The following is a 17,522-nucleotide window of genomic DNA, read 5'->3' on the forward strand; positions in this document are numbered from 1 at the left end:
CGGGAGGCGGGGCCACGGAGAGGAAAAAGGGAAAGAAAAAAGGAAGTCGCTTCAACCCAGCCCATAGGACTATGAGACCCCGCCGGGCGGAAGTGACGTACGGAGAGGGCACGAGAAGCTTGAGCAAGCGCCGCCTCTCTAGCAACGGTGGGCAAGCGCGGGACCCTCTCCTGGGTACGACCTCCAAGAGTACCCGGGCCTCGCTGATGCCCGACGGAGAGCCCTTGGCTTTTGTTGACTTGTTGACCTTTGCTACTGCGATCTGGTTTTTCTGCGGCGATAAAGTTCCTCATTCTGTTGCTCGTCATTGGGGTTACCATCACTCGTTCAGACGGCCGATTGGCTGATGGTCCCCTCAATCTCCGGGGAAATGACTAGCCTCAGACACCTCAGAAAATTGTTCCTTGGTGCCCTTTCGTGCTGAAATGAAGAGTTCTGGAGAGAATCTGAGGGATTTGAGGAATTTCAGATGTTGGGGATTTTTTCCCCCTCACAGGGAATGGTATTGTGCCCTGTCTACACATTAGAATCACTTGGCCTGGACAAAAGCTTTTTTAGAAAAGTGTTCCCCTCATCTCCTCCCCCTAAACCCCGCATTTCCATCTGCTAGATTCTCATGCGTAAACAGGATTGACAACTACTGCTCTTGTGCTTTTTTGGGAACAAGAAATTGTCTCGGGAAAGGATAAACGCCAATTAGTCTCTGATCTCAGTACTAGTCTACTTTAAGCTAATTAAGCATTGATTTTTTTAAGTTTATGACAAACTGCTATTTTCCATTCAGTTAAATTAAATGCGTTTTAATGATAGGACGGTAATTAATCTAACCTATTAATGAAATGCTGTATGTCTCGCAGAACTATGATAAACTACCCAATGACGTTAGCTAAGGGTCTAGAAATGGAAGAATGATCGCTATATCTTTTTTAAAAAATAGAATTTAGGCATCTTGGGGAAAAAAGAACCTAATCTACACTGGATTTCTGTTAGTGTGAAGACTTTTGTCCCTGTACCTGCTAGGGCTTACCTGTAAATGAAGTAAGATGGTCAACACCAGGAAAACAAGTGTTCCTGGTGCCTGGCAGTAGAACACCTTGACTATCTTGGAAAGAATTAACTGGCCCCAAGTGGACTTCACATTTCATTCTGTGAAGTGGGAGCCTGAGAGCATGTGAGTGGGGACACACCTGCCGAAAAGCATTGTATGAGACAGTGACACTCATTCTCTCATCCTTGATTCCTCTACTCTTAGCAAGCCTTTCATTCATAGAACTACTGAGTGGCAAGTAATGGTTTTTCTAGCCCAGAGTTTGTAAACTAGAGGTTCACAGACTGCATTTAGCCAACAGTTATGCTTTGTTTATTTTAGACAGTATTGGCTGTCCTGCGTGGTTAAAAACAAGAACAAAAGTGAACTTAGTTGCCAACATTTAAAATATGGCTATTTTACATAAAAATCCAAATTATCAGTTTCTCTAAAAAATGTTGATGATCTTGCAACAGAAGGGTTATATTTTTGCATGGTCACATTGCTTACAGCAGAGTAGTGGCTTCTTCTTTTTTTTTTTTTTTCTTTTTTCTTTTTTTCGAGACAGAGTCTTACTCTGTCGCCCAGGCTGGAGTGCAGTGGCACGATCTCGGCTCACTGCAAACTCCACCTCACAGGTTCAAGCAATTCCCATGCCTCAGCCTCCCAAGTGGCTGGGATCACAGGCACACGCCAACACACCTGGATAATTTTTGTATTTTTAGTAGAGATGGGATTTCACCATGTTGGCCAGGCTGGTCTCAAACTCCTGACCTCGGGCAATCCACCCACCTCAGCCTCCCAAAGTCCTGAGATTACAGGCCTGAGCCACCACTACTGGCAATGAGCCGCCGTGCTTGGCGTGGCTCTCTTTTATTAATAGATCATGTTATTCTTGTTTACCATAATCCCCACTATTCTTTACTGGTTCCTTAGCACTAGTATAGTTTAATTTGAGTATCATCACTTGTGTGTTAGATTGTGATAAATCAATTGCTGGTACTAGGTAAGTGTCTGGTGGACATTGTTGGTGATCTACCCAGCATCTATTCCCCTTCCCTCACCTTAGCAGAACCAGGATTTTTTTCATGTATCCATATAGCACTTCGATTCCATAAGTCTTAGGGAAAACTGATTTCACTCCAATCTCCAAGGATTGTCTTAAATACTAAGTTCCATTTCCCAAGCCAAAGTCCTAGTCAGCAATTGACAGTTTAATCAGGGTGAATTTCTTTGAATACTAGAATTGAAGCAGTTTTTTATCTTCCAGATTTTTTGTGTGAGGCTGAAACTGTTGGAGGCTTCCTGCGACCATTCTTGAGAATGGAGCGACCACATAGGGGTGAGCAGAACCAAGAGAATCTCAGGGAAATGGAGCCACATCAACTGAGTTAGGTCACCCCTAACTTCAACCCACACTTAAGAGTGTTAGAGAAGATTCTACGAAGAGGGCAGACTCTTCTAGTACCTTTCAATTCTCACCATGTAGGTAACCGTATTCTTTAGCAACTGGGATGTATGTCTTTCTCAAAAGTTCCAATTATCTAACACCTTCACAGGTGTCACAGCTCTCTAGAAAATAAAATCAACTCTGTGTGTGTGTTTGTGTGTGTGTGTGTGTGTGTGTGTGTGTCTGTGTGTCTGTGTGTGTAGAAAGAGATTTGAGAAAGAGAGAGAGAGACATTATAAGGAATTGACTCACAAGATTGTGGTGGCTGGATAAACCAAAATCTACAAGGCAGGTTTGCAACCTGGAGCCCCAAGAAAGATTTGCAGTTTAAGTCTAAAGGCAGTCTGCTGGCAGAATTCGTTCTTGCTTAGGGGAGGTTAGTCTTTGTTCTATTAAGGCTCTCAACTGATTGGATGAGGCCTACCTACATTTTGGAGGGTAATCTGCTTTAGTCTACCAATTTAAATATTAATCTCATCCAAAAAAAAAAAAAAAAAACACCTTCACAGAATGATCCAGAATAATGTTTCACCAACTATTTGGGCACAGTGGCCCAGCGAAGTTGACACATAAAATTAACCATCATAGTAGGTAACCATATTCTGCAGCTACTGGTGAGATCTGTCTTTTCCGAGTGCCTCAGTCAGCCATCTGACATCTTCACAGTAGCCTGTCTCACTCTAGCGAATTGGGAAAATAGAATAGATGAAGAGGAGGATAGCAGAGATCTCTCTCACTGAACACATTCCCCATTCATTTCTGACCAGCCACCTTCTGTTCACCATCTTAATCAAGAGAAAAAGGAATATCCCTGGAAAAATAGGTTTTTCCCTCACTTATAAATGGGAAAACAGCATTAGCAATGATAAAAATAATAATATTTTATTTCACTTTTAAAGTCTCATTGCTTGTATCAAAAACATAATTTAAGCAAATAGTAATCTTTTTTAAAAGAAGAAAACAGACTCAGATTTTAAGTGATTTTTTTTTTTTCAAATAACTTAATGAGTATTTGTTGAAGGACCCAAGTCATTTGACTTCCAGCTGGTCTTCATTAACTACCCAATTCTGCCACAAGGTGGCATAAGGCGACACGCCTCCTTACCCAGTTCCCGCTCTAAAGCTTTGGTTGCAGAGTACTGGGCATCAGTCATGTCCTCTCTTCACCTTAACTCTTAGAAACTTGGACAACTACTGAGGGTAGGCTTAATGCTCTCAAAATGGACAAAATTAAGATGTTTTGGATTTTTGTTTATTGTTTTTTTCTACACTCCTTACAAATGTTTTGTTCTAAGATTGTTATATCTCCGTGCATTCCAATATTCCATGAAATCTGGATTGGGTTGTATGCCAGACATAATTCAGGAACTCCTTTATTTTAAACAAGTTGTATTTTACTTAGCATGATATCACTTGTTAAACAGAAACATTTAGATACCATAGCCCTTGCTCTAGACTTGCTGACTCAGAATTTCCAGGGGAAAGCTCTCTGAAAATGCAAGTTCTTACTTTTGTAATTATGCTTCCTATCTGGGCACATTTAAGGAACACTGCTCTAGGTAATGATGTCCATGTCCACCTGAGAGTGTCCTACAAAAACGAGCCCCCTCCTCTTGTCCTCAGCTTTCCCTTCTCCTACCATTCACTCCCGCCACAACTTTCTCCTTCATTTCCATACCCCTGCCTCCTTCTTCCCAGATCACCTGGCCCACTATACTACGTCATGCTCAGCCCTCTTTGTAATTTCTGGAGACCAGGGAGGTGGCTTGCTCAGGGGAGCTAGAGCCAGGTCTCTCTTTTTTAAAGAGTGAGGACAAGGTGTCCTAACAGTCTGTGGAAACATGAGAGCTAATTGGTAGTCACAAATTGTCAGAGGAGCCCCATTTAGTTTAATGCTCTCTTAAAAAGCTGAGAGAAGGCCGGGCATGGTGGCTCATGCCTGTAATCCTAGCACTTTGGGAGGCCAAGGTGGGCGGATCACCTGACGTCAGGAGTTCAAGAACAGCCTGGCCAACATGGTGAAACCCCGTCCCTACTAAAAATACAAAATTAGCCAGGCATGGTAGTGGTCACCTGTAATTCCAGCTACTCGGGAGGCTGAGGCAGGAGAATCACTTGAACCCGGGAGGCAGAGGTTGCAGTGAGTCGAGGTCGCACCATTGCACTCCAGCCTGGGCAAAAAGACTGAAACTCTGTCTCGGAAAAAAAAAAAAAAAGCTGAGAGACACCATGCAGCTATAAAAAAGAATGACATCATGTCATTTGCAGGGACATGGATGCAGCTGGAGGCCATTATCCTTAGCAAACTAACACAGGAACAGAAAACGGCACGTTCTCACTTATAAGTAGGAGCTAAATGATGAGAACACATGGACATAGAGAGAGGAACAACACAAGCCAGGGCCTAATGAAGGGTGGGAGGAGGGAGAGGATCAAGAAAAACAACTAATGAGTACTAGGCTTAATATCTGGATGATCAAATAATCTGTACAACAAACCCCCATGGCAAATTTACCTATGTAACAAACTGCACATGTGCCTCTGAACTTAAAAAAAAAAAAAAACTAAGAAGTATCTATGTTACAATCATACAATTGGTCTCTTATGTCCTTATGCCCAGCTATGTGACAGTCTATATTTGGGTTTCTAACATTTTTATCATTTGTATTTTTATTATGCTTTTGTGTTTGGAAAGCAGAAGCCAAGTTGTCTTTGTGAATTTTCACTGGGTAGGTCTACTCTTCCATATTACTGTTACTGTGCAACTAGAAACCCACCTGGCCTTGGAGGAGAAAGAACAGCATCACTGAAATACTTGCATCAGGCATTGGGGATGGGGGTACAGCATGTAATTACAAAGGTAAGATTTGGAATTTCCATTTCCAGAAGCATGGCATGACCGTCTTTCAGAAAGCAAGCTGAAGACTAAAACTGGATTTCAGCTGAGGGCATTTGTCAAACTAGGTAAAGGAGAATTTAGGTTTTCATGGCCTTGGTAGGCAAGCAGAACAGGAGACAAAGCCCAGGAACTATTATGATTGGGTGCGTATTAGAAACCCCTCCCCATACAAGCAAGGTAGAAACAACTACTTCCAACTGAAAGAAAATTGCCTGTCTCAAACTTTGGTATAAATATTTTTGCTGACTGGTACAGAATTCTAGAAGGCACTTAAAAAGAATTTCCAGAAATGTGGAAAAATAGAAGAAGGGCCCAAAGAGGCCATGGGCAGTGCCTATGATCTTATTTTTACTTTTAAAATTTAAAAAATGTAATAAATCTTATCCTGACCCTGGGTAATTGTGCTTATTTAGTACAAATCTGAGTACAGATTTTGGGGCAACAGTACCTAATTAGGCACACCCAGGCACACCCTAACTTACCCTTGGAGCTTACAGGAGTTCCAAGAAAATCCACATGGATAGAGATTGAGCGTCTTTCCCAATGGGCAGTCAAGATGATAAGATGGATCACTAAATTCCAAAGAATCTATGTCATGCTGTATACACACAGCAAGGAGGGCCTTAATATTAGCAAAACAACATCAAGTGTCACATTAAATAAATGTTGTTAACTTTAAGCTTATTTGGCTCTGTAGCCTTGTTTATATTTAATTTGTAAGTATATTTTTGTTTGTAAGCTGTATAAGCATAAGGCATGCATACCAAGTTTATGTTTATACATTTTAACATTACAATTAAAATATTTTAAGTAAACATTAAGTAGCCCATGAGAAAATTGTTTTCCTTTGAAAGAGGGGTCTGTATATTAAGTTTGTAAAACATTACTTAATTGTGTATCTACTGTCTTGTGTGGCTCATAATTATGTCTAGTCTTTTCATTTTCTTTTAAATTATTCTAGGATCAATAAGGGAGAATTGATATAAATATAACTGATATAGTATATCAGTTTAAACATGTATCGACTCCAACAACGACATGTATTAAGATATGAATTTCTGGTGCCCAAAGGCATGTGGCCAAATTCAGTTAAAAGGAGGTCTTACAGCACTAGTATGTGGCCAGGAATCCACGAATGTTCGGAATCTTGCCTCATCAGCACCCCTTTCCTGCCTCAGAAGAAAGAATAAGGCTGATTACATTGATGACTAATGCAGTTGCCTCGAGAGTTGTGAATTCTCCAGAGACTGCCTCCAGAATCTCAGCGCTTGTAAAGCCCTTCCAGGTGGGGCTGCCATCCTCGTCAACCCTGTGATACTTGTAGCACTCAGCCAACTCTCTCTTCTCACTGTCACAACTTCAGGAAACACTTTGATCTTAAATATGCACTTGCTGATATATAGTGAATTCAAGCTTCATCTTTATTGCAGGACGACGGTAGTATCTCCTCCCAAAGGCATTTATAAAACAGGAGACACATGAGTTAATTTGGAAGAGGTGGAAGGAAGTTCATGATTTCCTGACATCCCTTCCCTGTTCTTCCTCCCAAGCATAGTTCTGGTTGGTACCATTTACTTTGGAAAAATGGAATAAGTTATTATGCTTCACTTATTGAACTAAAACTTGAAATTACAATTTATGAACCACCCTAGAAGCTGGATTCATTTGCAACATGTGCTTGAATAAGGTTTTAAAAGTAACTGGGGCCAGGTGCAGTGGCTCATGCCTGTAATTCCAGGACTTGGGAAGGTCAAGGTGGGTGGATCGCCAGAGGTCAGGAGTTCAAGACCAGCCTGGCCAACATGGTGAAACCCCACCTCTACTAAATATAAAAAATTAGCCAGGCATGGTGGTGCACACCTGTAGTCTCAGCCACTTGGGAGGCTGAGGCAGGAGAATCACTTGAACCCAGGAGACAGAGGTTGCAGTGATCCAAGATCATACCACTGCTCTCCAGCCTAGGTGAGACAGTCAGACGCCATCCCAAAAATAAATAATAAAAATAAATTTTAAAAAATAAAAGTACTGGATGCGAGGGTAATAGGGATTTCAAAAGTATAGAAAGATACTTTTCATTGACTATGTCCAAACCATGCAGCAAATCTTGACATTGCATTGACATTTCAAATATTCAGTTAACCTTGAAGACTATTCCCTTTCTCTTTTTCTTATTTGTGCTTGCTTTTATTAATAATCTAATAATTATGTGGGTAGCCACTTACAACAGAGTGATGGCCAAGCCTAATTAGGTGAGTGTGTTTGAAATGTGATCTTAACATTTAGAAGAACAGCAAGGAGATGTGTTGTTTCAAGCTGTTAAATGCTAAAATATGTGAAGTACTGAACATCTTGTTTTGTATTTTTTTCTTCTTATGAAAACTGTCCTTTTATAAATAAATGTCAATTTGTACCAAAAGCCTAAAATATGTCATACCCAATGATTCAGCCATTCCAGGTTTGATTATATGCTTGAAAAAATAGAATCACATACTTGTTTAAATATGACTGTACAAAAATGTTTAACATAGCATTATTTATTGCTTAAAATTTTAGAATCAATTTAAATAAATCATGAAATGTCCTCGAATATAGAATTCTATGTAGTCATTAAAGTTGTGATATAGCTTTGTATTTCTTAACATTGAAATATAAAAATATGTTGTTGAATGGGATAAGTAGGTTTCAGGAATATATGCATAACATTTATTCTCTCTCTGTCTCTTTTTTTTTTTTTTTTTTTGAGATGCTCTGTTGCTGAGGCTGGAGTGCAATGGCGCAATCTTGGCTCACAGCAAGCTCCGCCTCTCAGGTTCAAGTGATTCTCTCTGCCTCAGCTTCCTGAGTAGCTGAGATTACAGGCACCTGCCACCACACCCGGCTAATTTTTGTATTTTTAGTAGAGACGGAGTTTCGCCATGTTGGCCAGGCTGGTCTCGAACTCCCGACATCAGGCAATCTGCCCACCTTGGCCTCCCCACGTGCTGGGATTACAGGCATGAGCCATTGCGCCCGCCAACATTTATTTTCATAAGAAATAAAAAACATTTAAAACCAATGTATTACTAATTTTAGACGTGCACAAATTGTCTCCACTTGTAATCTCTGCTTCCTCATCTCCTATTCACTCTATTCTCTAAATGAAATATTTCATCAGCTATTTACATGTAAATAAATATGAAGGGGGTTTAATATGTAAACTAAATAGCAAGCACAAACCTAGCTATTTAACGAGAGGGCTTACTTTAGAAGGCAGTTTGGAGATTTCTCAAAGAACTTAAAAAACAACTATTTGACCCAGCACTCCCATTACTGGGAATATACCCAAAGGAAAACAAATTGTTCTACCAAAAAAACATGCACTCGTATATTCACTGGTGCACAATTCACAAAAGCAAAGACATGGAATCAACCCAGGTGCTCATGAACGAAGGACTGGAGATAGCAATCATCATGGCAGATGGGAGGCAGGACTAGATTGCAGCTCCGGACAGAGCAGTGTGTGGGGGCTCGCATTATGAATTTTAGCTCCAGATCGACTACAAGAACAAACCAGCAATCCCGAGAGGACTCACAGACCCTCTGAAGGAAGCGGACTACTCCTACAGGACCCAGGAGAACCCCCTAAAACTGTAAGTGCCCCAACTGTGGAAGTGAGAAAGGGAGACCCTCTTCTCCTGAACACATACCCCCACTGGAGAAGCTGAAAGTCTGTTTGTGGGAGAAGTTTCTGACTTTACCTGGAGCTGAGTCAAGTTAGCCAAGTGAAATACAGGGGTAGAGAAAGCAGCAGTAACGCCCTGGGAGCTCACGGGGTCCCCAAGCAGCCCATTCCTGCCTGGCACCACAGGGATCCATCGGGAGGGTAGACGGAGCAGGGGCTAAAACTCCACAGGGAGAAGGAAATCTCTAGCTGAATTTTGTAACAATTTGAATAGGGTGAGAAACCTCCTGGCCAGAACTCAGGGCAGGGCAAATCTGGTGTGCAGACTCACAGGCTGAGAAGGAACTAAGCCCTTTTCTTTCACAGCTGGGAGGTAGATAGCCTGGGGCAGGTTTTCAAGCCATATAGCCCTCCACCTGGAAACAGACTGAGGCTGATGGCAGAGGACACAGTGAGAGTGAGACCACCCCTTTGGTTTGCATGGGAGCTGGGTGAGGCCTGTGACTGCCGGCTTACCGCCACTTACCTGACAACCTGCATGACTCAGCAGAGGCATCCATAATCCTCATAGGTACATAACTCTACTGACCTAGTGTGCTAAGGACCCTCACGGAGTCCATTGCACACCCGCCCCCCCAACCTCCACCAGAAAAGGCACTAGTGTCCATGGCTGAGAGACCCATAGACAGTTCACGTCACAGCATTCTGTGCAGACAACCCCCAGTACCAGCCCGGAGCTGGGTAGACTCGCTGGGTGCCTAGACCCAGAAGAGAGATAACAATCACTGAAGTTCGGCTTGTAGGAAGCCACATCCATAGGAAAAGGGGAAGAGTACTACATCAAGGGAACACCCCATGAGACAAAAGAATCTGGAAGACAGCCTTCCACTCTAGACCTTGCCTCTGACAGAGGCTACCCAAAGGAGAAGAAACCAGAAAACCAATCCTGATAATATGACAAAACAAGGCTCTTCAACACCCCCAAAAAATCACACTAGTTCACCAGCAATGGATCCAAACCAAGAATAAATTCCTAATTTACCTGAAAAAGAATTCAGGAGGTTAGTTATTAAGCTAGTCAGGGAGGGACCGGAGAAAGGCAAAGCCCAATGCAAGGAAATAAAAAAAAAAAAAAAGATACAAGAAGTGAAGGGAGAAATATTCAAGGAAATAGATAGCTTAAAGAAAAAAACAATGAAAAATTCAGGAAACTTTGGACACCCTTTTAGAAATGTGAAATGCTCAGGAAAGTCTCAGCAGTAGAATTGAACCAAGTAGAAGAAAGAAACTCAGAACTCAAAGACAAGGTGTCCAAATTAACCCAATCCAACAAAGACAAAAAAAAAAGAAAAATATGCACAAAGCCTCCAAGAAGTCTGGAATTACGTTAAATGACCAAAACTAAGAATGAATAATCAGTGTTCCTGAGAAAGAAGAGAATTCTAAAAGCTTGGAAAATATATTTGGGGGAATAATCAAGGAAAACCTTCTTGGCCTTGCTAGAGACCCAGAAATCCAAACACAAGAAGCGCAAAGAACACTCAGGAAATTCATTGCAAGTCATCAGTTTATCCAAAGTTAAGACAAAGGAAATAATCTTAAGATCTGTGAGGCAGAAGCATCAGGTAACCTATAAAGGACAACCTATCAGATTAACAGCAGATTTCTCAGCAGAAACTCTACAAAGCTAGAAGGGTCTGGGGTCCTATCTTTAGCCTCCTCAAACAAAGCACTTATCAGCCAAGAATTTTGTATCAAGTGAAGCTAAGCATCATATATGAAGGAAAAATACAGTCTTTTTCAGACAAACAAATGCTGAGAGAATTTGCCATTACCAAGCCACCACTGCAAGAACTGCTAAAAGGAGCTCTAAATCTTGAAACAAATCCTGGAAACACATCAAAACAGAACCTCTTTAAAGCATAAATTACACAGGACCTATAAAATAAAAATACAAGTTAAAAAACAAAAACAAAACACACACACAAAAAAGTACACAGGCAACAAAGAACATGATAAATGCAACAGTACCTCACATTTCAATACTAACGTTGAATGTAAATAATGCTCCACTTAAAAGATACAGAACTGCAGAATGGATAAGAACTCACCAACCAACTATCTGCTGCCTTCAGGAGACTCAACTTACACATAAGGACTCACATAAACTTAAAGTAAAGGGGTGGAAAAAAGGCATTTCATGCAAATGGACAGCAAAAGCGAGCAGGGGTAGCTATTCTTATATCAGACAAAACAAACTTTAAACCAACAACAATTAAAAGAAACAAAAAGGGACATTATATAATGGTAAAAGGCCTTGTCCAACAGGAAAATATCACAATCCTAAACATACATGCACCTAACACTGGAGCTCCCAAATTTATAAAACAATTACTAATAGACCTAAGAAATGAAATACACAGCAACATAATAATAGTAGGGGACTTCAATACTCCACTGACAGCACTAGACAGGTCATCAAGACAGAAAGTCAACAAAGAAACAATGGATTTAACTATACCTAGGAACAAATGGACTTAAAAGATATATACAGAACATTTCATCCAACAACCGGAGAATATACATTCTATTCAACAGTGCATGGAACTCTCTCCAAGATAGACTATATGATAGACCATAAAATGAGCCTCAATAAATTTAAGAAAATTGAAATTATATCGAGCACTCTCTCGGACCACAGTGGAATAAAACTGGACATCGACTCCAAAAGGCACCTTCAAAACAATGCAAATACATGAAAACTAAATCACCTGCCCCTGAATGAGCATTGGGTCAAAAATTAAATCATGATGGAAATTTAAAAATTATTTGAAATGAAGGACAATAATGACACAATCTATCAAAACCTCTGGGATCCAGCAAAGGCAATGGTAAGTGGAAAGTTCATAGCCCTAAACACCTACATCAAAAAGACCAAAAGAGTGCAAACAGACACGCTGAGGTCATACCTCAAGGAACTAAGAAACAAGAACAAACCAAACCCAAACCCAGCAGAAGAAAGGAAATAACGAAGATCAGAGCAGAACTAACTGAAATTGAAACAAACAAACAAAAAATACAAAAGATAAATGAAACAAAAAGCTAGTTATTTGAAAGATAAATAAAATTGATAGACCATTGGCAAGATTAACCAAGAAAAGAAGAGAGAAGATCCAAATAACCTCACTAAGAAATGAAACAGGAGATATTACAACTGACACCACTGAAATACAAAAGATCATTCAAGGCTACTATGAACACCTTTACACACATAAACTGGAAAACCTAGAAAAGATGGATAAATTCCTGGAAAAATACACCCTCCTAGCTTAAATCAGAAAGAATTAGACACCCTGAACAGACCAATAACAAGCAGCAAGATTGAAATGGTAATATAAAAATCACCAACAAAAAAAGTCCAGGACCACATGGATTCACAGCAGAATTCTACCAGGCATTCAAAGAAGAATTGGCACCAATCCTTTTGACACTATTCCGCAAGATAAAGAAGGAACCTCCCCTAATTCATTTTATGAAGCCAGCATCAGCCTAATACCAAAACTAGGAAAGGACACAACCAAAAAAGAAAACTACAGACTGATATCCTTGATGAACACAGACACTAAAATCCTTCATAAAATACTAGCTAACCGAATCCAACAACATATCAAAAAGATAATCCACCATGATCAAATGGGTTTCATACCAGGGATGCAGGGATGGTTTAACATACAGAAGTCAATAAATGTGATACACAACATAAACAGACTTAAAAACAAGAATCACATGATCATCTCAAGAGATGCAAAAAAAGTATTCAACAAAATCCAGGATCCCTTTATGACCAAAACCCTAAGCAAAACCCTGATTTTGCTTAGGGACATACACAAGGGACATACCTCAATGTAATAAAAGCCACCTGTGACAAACTCACAGCCAACATAATACTGAATGGGGAAAAGTTGTAAACATTCCCTCTGAAAACTGGAAAATGTCAAGGATGCCCACTGTCACCACTCCTCTTCAACATAGTACTGGAAGTCTTAGCCAGAGAAATCAGACATGAGAAAGAAATAAGGGGCATCCAAATTGGTAAAGAGGAAGTCAAACTGTCACTGTTTGCTGACGATATGATCATTTACCTTGAAAACCCTAAGGACTTCTCCAGAAAGCTCCTAGAACTGATAAAGAAATTCAGCAAAGTTTCTGGATACAACATAAATGTACACAAATAAGTAGCTCTTCTATACACCAACAGTGACCAAGCAGAGAATCAAATCAAAGACTCAACCACTTTTACAATAGCTGCAAAAATAAAAATAAAATAAAATACTTAGAAATATACCTAACCAAGGAGTCCAAAGACCTCTACAAGGAAAACTATAAAACACTGCTGAAAGAAATCATAGATGACACGAACAAATGGAAGCACATCCTATGCTCATGTGGATAGAATCAATATTGTGAAAGTGGCCATACTGTCAAAAGCAATCTAACAATTCAATGCAATTCTCATCAAGATACCACCATCATTCTTCACAGAATTAGAAAAAAACAATTCTAAAATTCATATGGAACCAAAAAAGAGCTCATATAGCCAAAGCAAGACTAAGTAAAAAGAACAAATCTGGAGGCAGATTTCAAACTATAATATAAGGCCATAGACACCAAAACAGCATGGCACTGGTACAAAAATAGGCACATAGACCAGTGGAACAGAAAAAAGAATCCAGAAATAAAGCCAAATACAGTCAACTTATCTTCAACAAAGCAAACAAAACATAAAAGCAGGGAAAGGACACCCTTTTCAACAAACGGTGCTGGGATAATTGGCTAGCCACATGTAGGAGAATGAAACTGCATCCTCATCTCTCACCTTATACAAAATCAACTCAAGATGGATTAAGCACTTAAACCTAAGATCTGAAACCATAAAAATTCTAGAAGATAACATTGGAAAAACCCTTCTAGACATTGGCTTAAGGAAGGATTTCATGACCAAGAACCCAAAAGCAAATGCAATAAAAACAAACATAAATAGCTGGGACCCTAACTTAAAATATAATAAAATATATCTATATATAAAATAAAAAATAAACTAAAGAGCTTTTGCACAGCCAAAGGAACAGTCAGCAAAGTAAACAGACCACCCACAGAGTGGGAGAAAATCTTCACAATCTGTACATCTGACAAAGGATATTCAGAATGTACAATGAACTCAAACAAATCAATAAGAAACAAACAAACATGGCCAGGCATGGTGGCACACGCCTGTAATCCTAGCACTTTGGGAGGGGGAGGCAGGTGGATTGCCCGAGCTCAAGAGTTTGAGACCAGCCTGGGCAACACAGTGAAACTCCATCTCAACTAAAGTACAAAAAAATTAGCTTGGCATGGCAGTGTGCACCTGTAATCCCAGCTACTCGGGAGGCTGAGGCAGGAGAATCGCTTGAACCTGGGAGGTGGAGGTTGCAGTGAGCGGAGATCGCACCATTGCACTCCAGCCTGGGTGACAGAGCAAGACTCTATCTAAAAAAAAAAAAAAAAGTGGGCCAAGGACATGAATAGGCAATTCTCAAAAGAAGATATACAAATGGCCAATAAACATATGAAAAAATGTTCAACATCACTAATGATCAGGGAAATGCAAATCAAAACCACAATGTGATACCACCTCACTCCTGCAAGAATGGCCATAATCAAAAAATCAAAAAAACAGTAGATGTTGGCATGGATGCAGTGAACAAGGAACACTTCTACACTGCTGGTGGGAATGTAAACTAGTACAGCCACTATGGAAAACAGTGTGGAGATTCCTTAAAGAACTAAAAGTAGAACTACTATTTGATCCAGCAGTCCCATTACTGGGATTCCTCCTACTCAGAGGAAAAGAAGTCATATGAAAAAGATACTTGCACACACATGTTTATAGCAGCACAATTCACAATTGAAAAATCGTGGAACCAACCCAAATGCCCATCAATCAGTGAGTGGATAAATAAATCGTGGTATGTATACACAATGGAATACTATGCAGCCATAAAAAGGATTGAATTAACACCATTCACAGAGACCTGGATGAGACTGGAGACTATTATTCTAAGTGAAGTAACTCAGGAATGGAAAAACCAAACATCATATGAGAACATTGTATGAGAACATTCTCATCATATGAGAATATTCTCACTGATATGTGGGAGCTAAGCTATGAAACACAATGGCATAAGAATCATACAATGGATATTGGGGACTTGGAGGGAAGAGTGGGAGGAGGAGGGTGAGGGATAAAAGACTACAAATATGGTGCAGTGTATACTGCTCGGGTGATGGGAACACCAAAATCTCACAAATCACCACTAAAGAACTTACTCATGTAACCAAATACCACCTGTACCCCCAATAACTTAGGGAAAAAAGATCGATGGACTGGATAAAGAAAATGTGCTACATATACACTATGGAATACGATGAAGCCATAAAAAAGAATGAAATCATATCCTTTGCAGCAATATGGATGCAGCTGGAGGCCATTATCCTAAGCAAATTAACCCAGGAACAGAAAACCAAATACTGCATATTCTCACTTATAAGTTGGAGCTAAACATTGAGTACACATGGACACAAAGATGGGAACAATAGACAATGAAGACTGCTGGAGGAGGAAGGCAGGGAGGAAGGTCTGAGGGATGACCTATTGGGTGCTGTGCTCACTGCCTGGGTGAGGGGATCACCCGTACCTCAAATCTCAGTGTCACACAGAGTTCCCATGTGACAGACATGCACATACATCTCCTGAATCTAAAATAAAAGTTAAAATTATTTTTAAAATAAATACATAAAATAGTGGGCTTTATTGCCACTATTAAAAGACATCCCAACCCCTTACAAAAGAGAAGCTAAATAGAGTCTGGCTTAAGCTTCTGTGGAAGTCACAAATCCTGGGAAACATACAGCTCACAGCAGTCACTGAGCTGTATACCACACCTCCAAAACAAAAGCTAGGGCCCCAACCGTAACTTACACTAACTATATAGTCTCTCCTGTCCCACTCATTGCCTCCCCCAACCCAGCAACCATCATCGTGAATCACATGTTTGTCATTCCTTTGCTTTTATTTTTATGTAGTTTTCTTGTATCTAGATGTACCCCTCCAAAAGCACATATTTGATTTTAGTTGCTTTTAACTTTGTGTTTTTAAAACTTGATATCTTATTTTCCTGCTAATGAAACAAAAAGTTTAGCATGTTCTCATATCCTTTCCTTCTCCCCCTCTTCTCCCCAACCCCATTAGCTTATTATAATCTAGACAATTAATTTTATGTGATATAGACATATTTTCCGTTTTTCTTTGGTCTCAAATATTTTTCCAAGCAACAAGAAACACTATTTGATCACCTTTATTTCATAAATTTCTTAGAACACAACATCTTCTTTGTCATTGGTTTTCTTTCTTTTTTTCCCATGTCATTGCTTTTCTCATTTCAGCAGCTCATCCAAAATTTGTCTTCACTTTGGAACTTGGTGAGGTAAAGCTTCTGAAATCTTATATACAAGCAGTCCTCATTAAGCATAATTCTGATATGTGCAAATTTCAGTTACTGCAATTTAGTTAAATAACAGCAGACTCTAACAGCAATGGTTCAATTTCAGTATATAGTTATTATAACTGTGATTAGTTACATAAAATAAAAATTTTGCTCTTTAGTCTTCAATCATCATGTAAATAAGAGATAGATCATGAGCAGTGACCACCCGCACCACTCTTTCAAAGTCTGTTGGCGATCAGTCACTGTGCAACTGTTAATCATGTCAAATGAAAACAGCAAAGCATGTAGCTGTGTTGCCTCATTGTCTCCCAGTGATAACCAACCTCATGTGATGTTTTTGCAAAAATGGATAATCAAATGAAGGAACTGGCTAACAAAGATGAATTGCAAAAGCAATAAAAAGTGTTAAGTCTGAAAGTGAAATTGGATGTAATTGTAAGATTTGAAAATGGCAGCAGCAAAGCAAAAGATGAGAACTAGGTCTGCAGGATGGTACAGTATGAACCATGTTGAAAATGTCTGATAAGTACAAAAAATAAAGTCATATCAACATATTTTAGTTTAAATTGCACCATTTAACAGAAAGCCACTTATCATTGAAATTGAGCATTTACTTCTACTTTAAAGATTTAACAAACAATTCCAATCATTTGGCAAGCATTCAAGGCAAAATGTGAAATTAGTTACCACATGGAAAACAAACAGTAATTACAAGGAGAATGAAGATAAAGTCTGATTTCACCATTTCAGAAATTAGCATGAATTGATTAATGTTAATCTGGTGAAGCTACTATTACAAATAAAAATGTTGCTGTAAAATCTGCACTCAGATTCTGAGAAATAGTTAAGGCAGATGGTTATAATGATCAGCAAATATTTATATTGATGAGACAGACTTTTTTTGGAAGGGAATATCATCAAGAATTTAGGCAAAAAAA

Source organism: Nomascus leucogenys, chromosome 1a, assembly GCF_006542625.1.
Source record: "Nomascus leucogenys isolate Asia chromosome 1a, Asia_NLE_v1, whole genome shotgun sequence".
NCBI lineage: Eukaryota > Metazoa > Chordata > Mammalia > Primates > Hylobatidae > Nomascus > Nomascus leucogenys.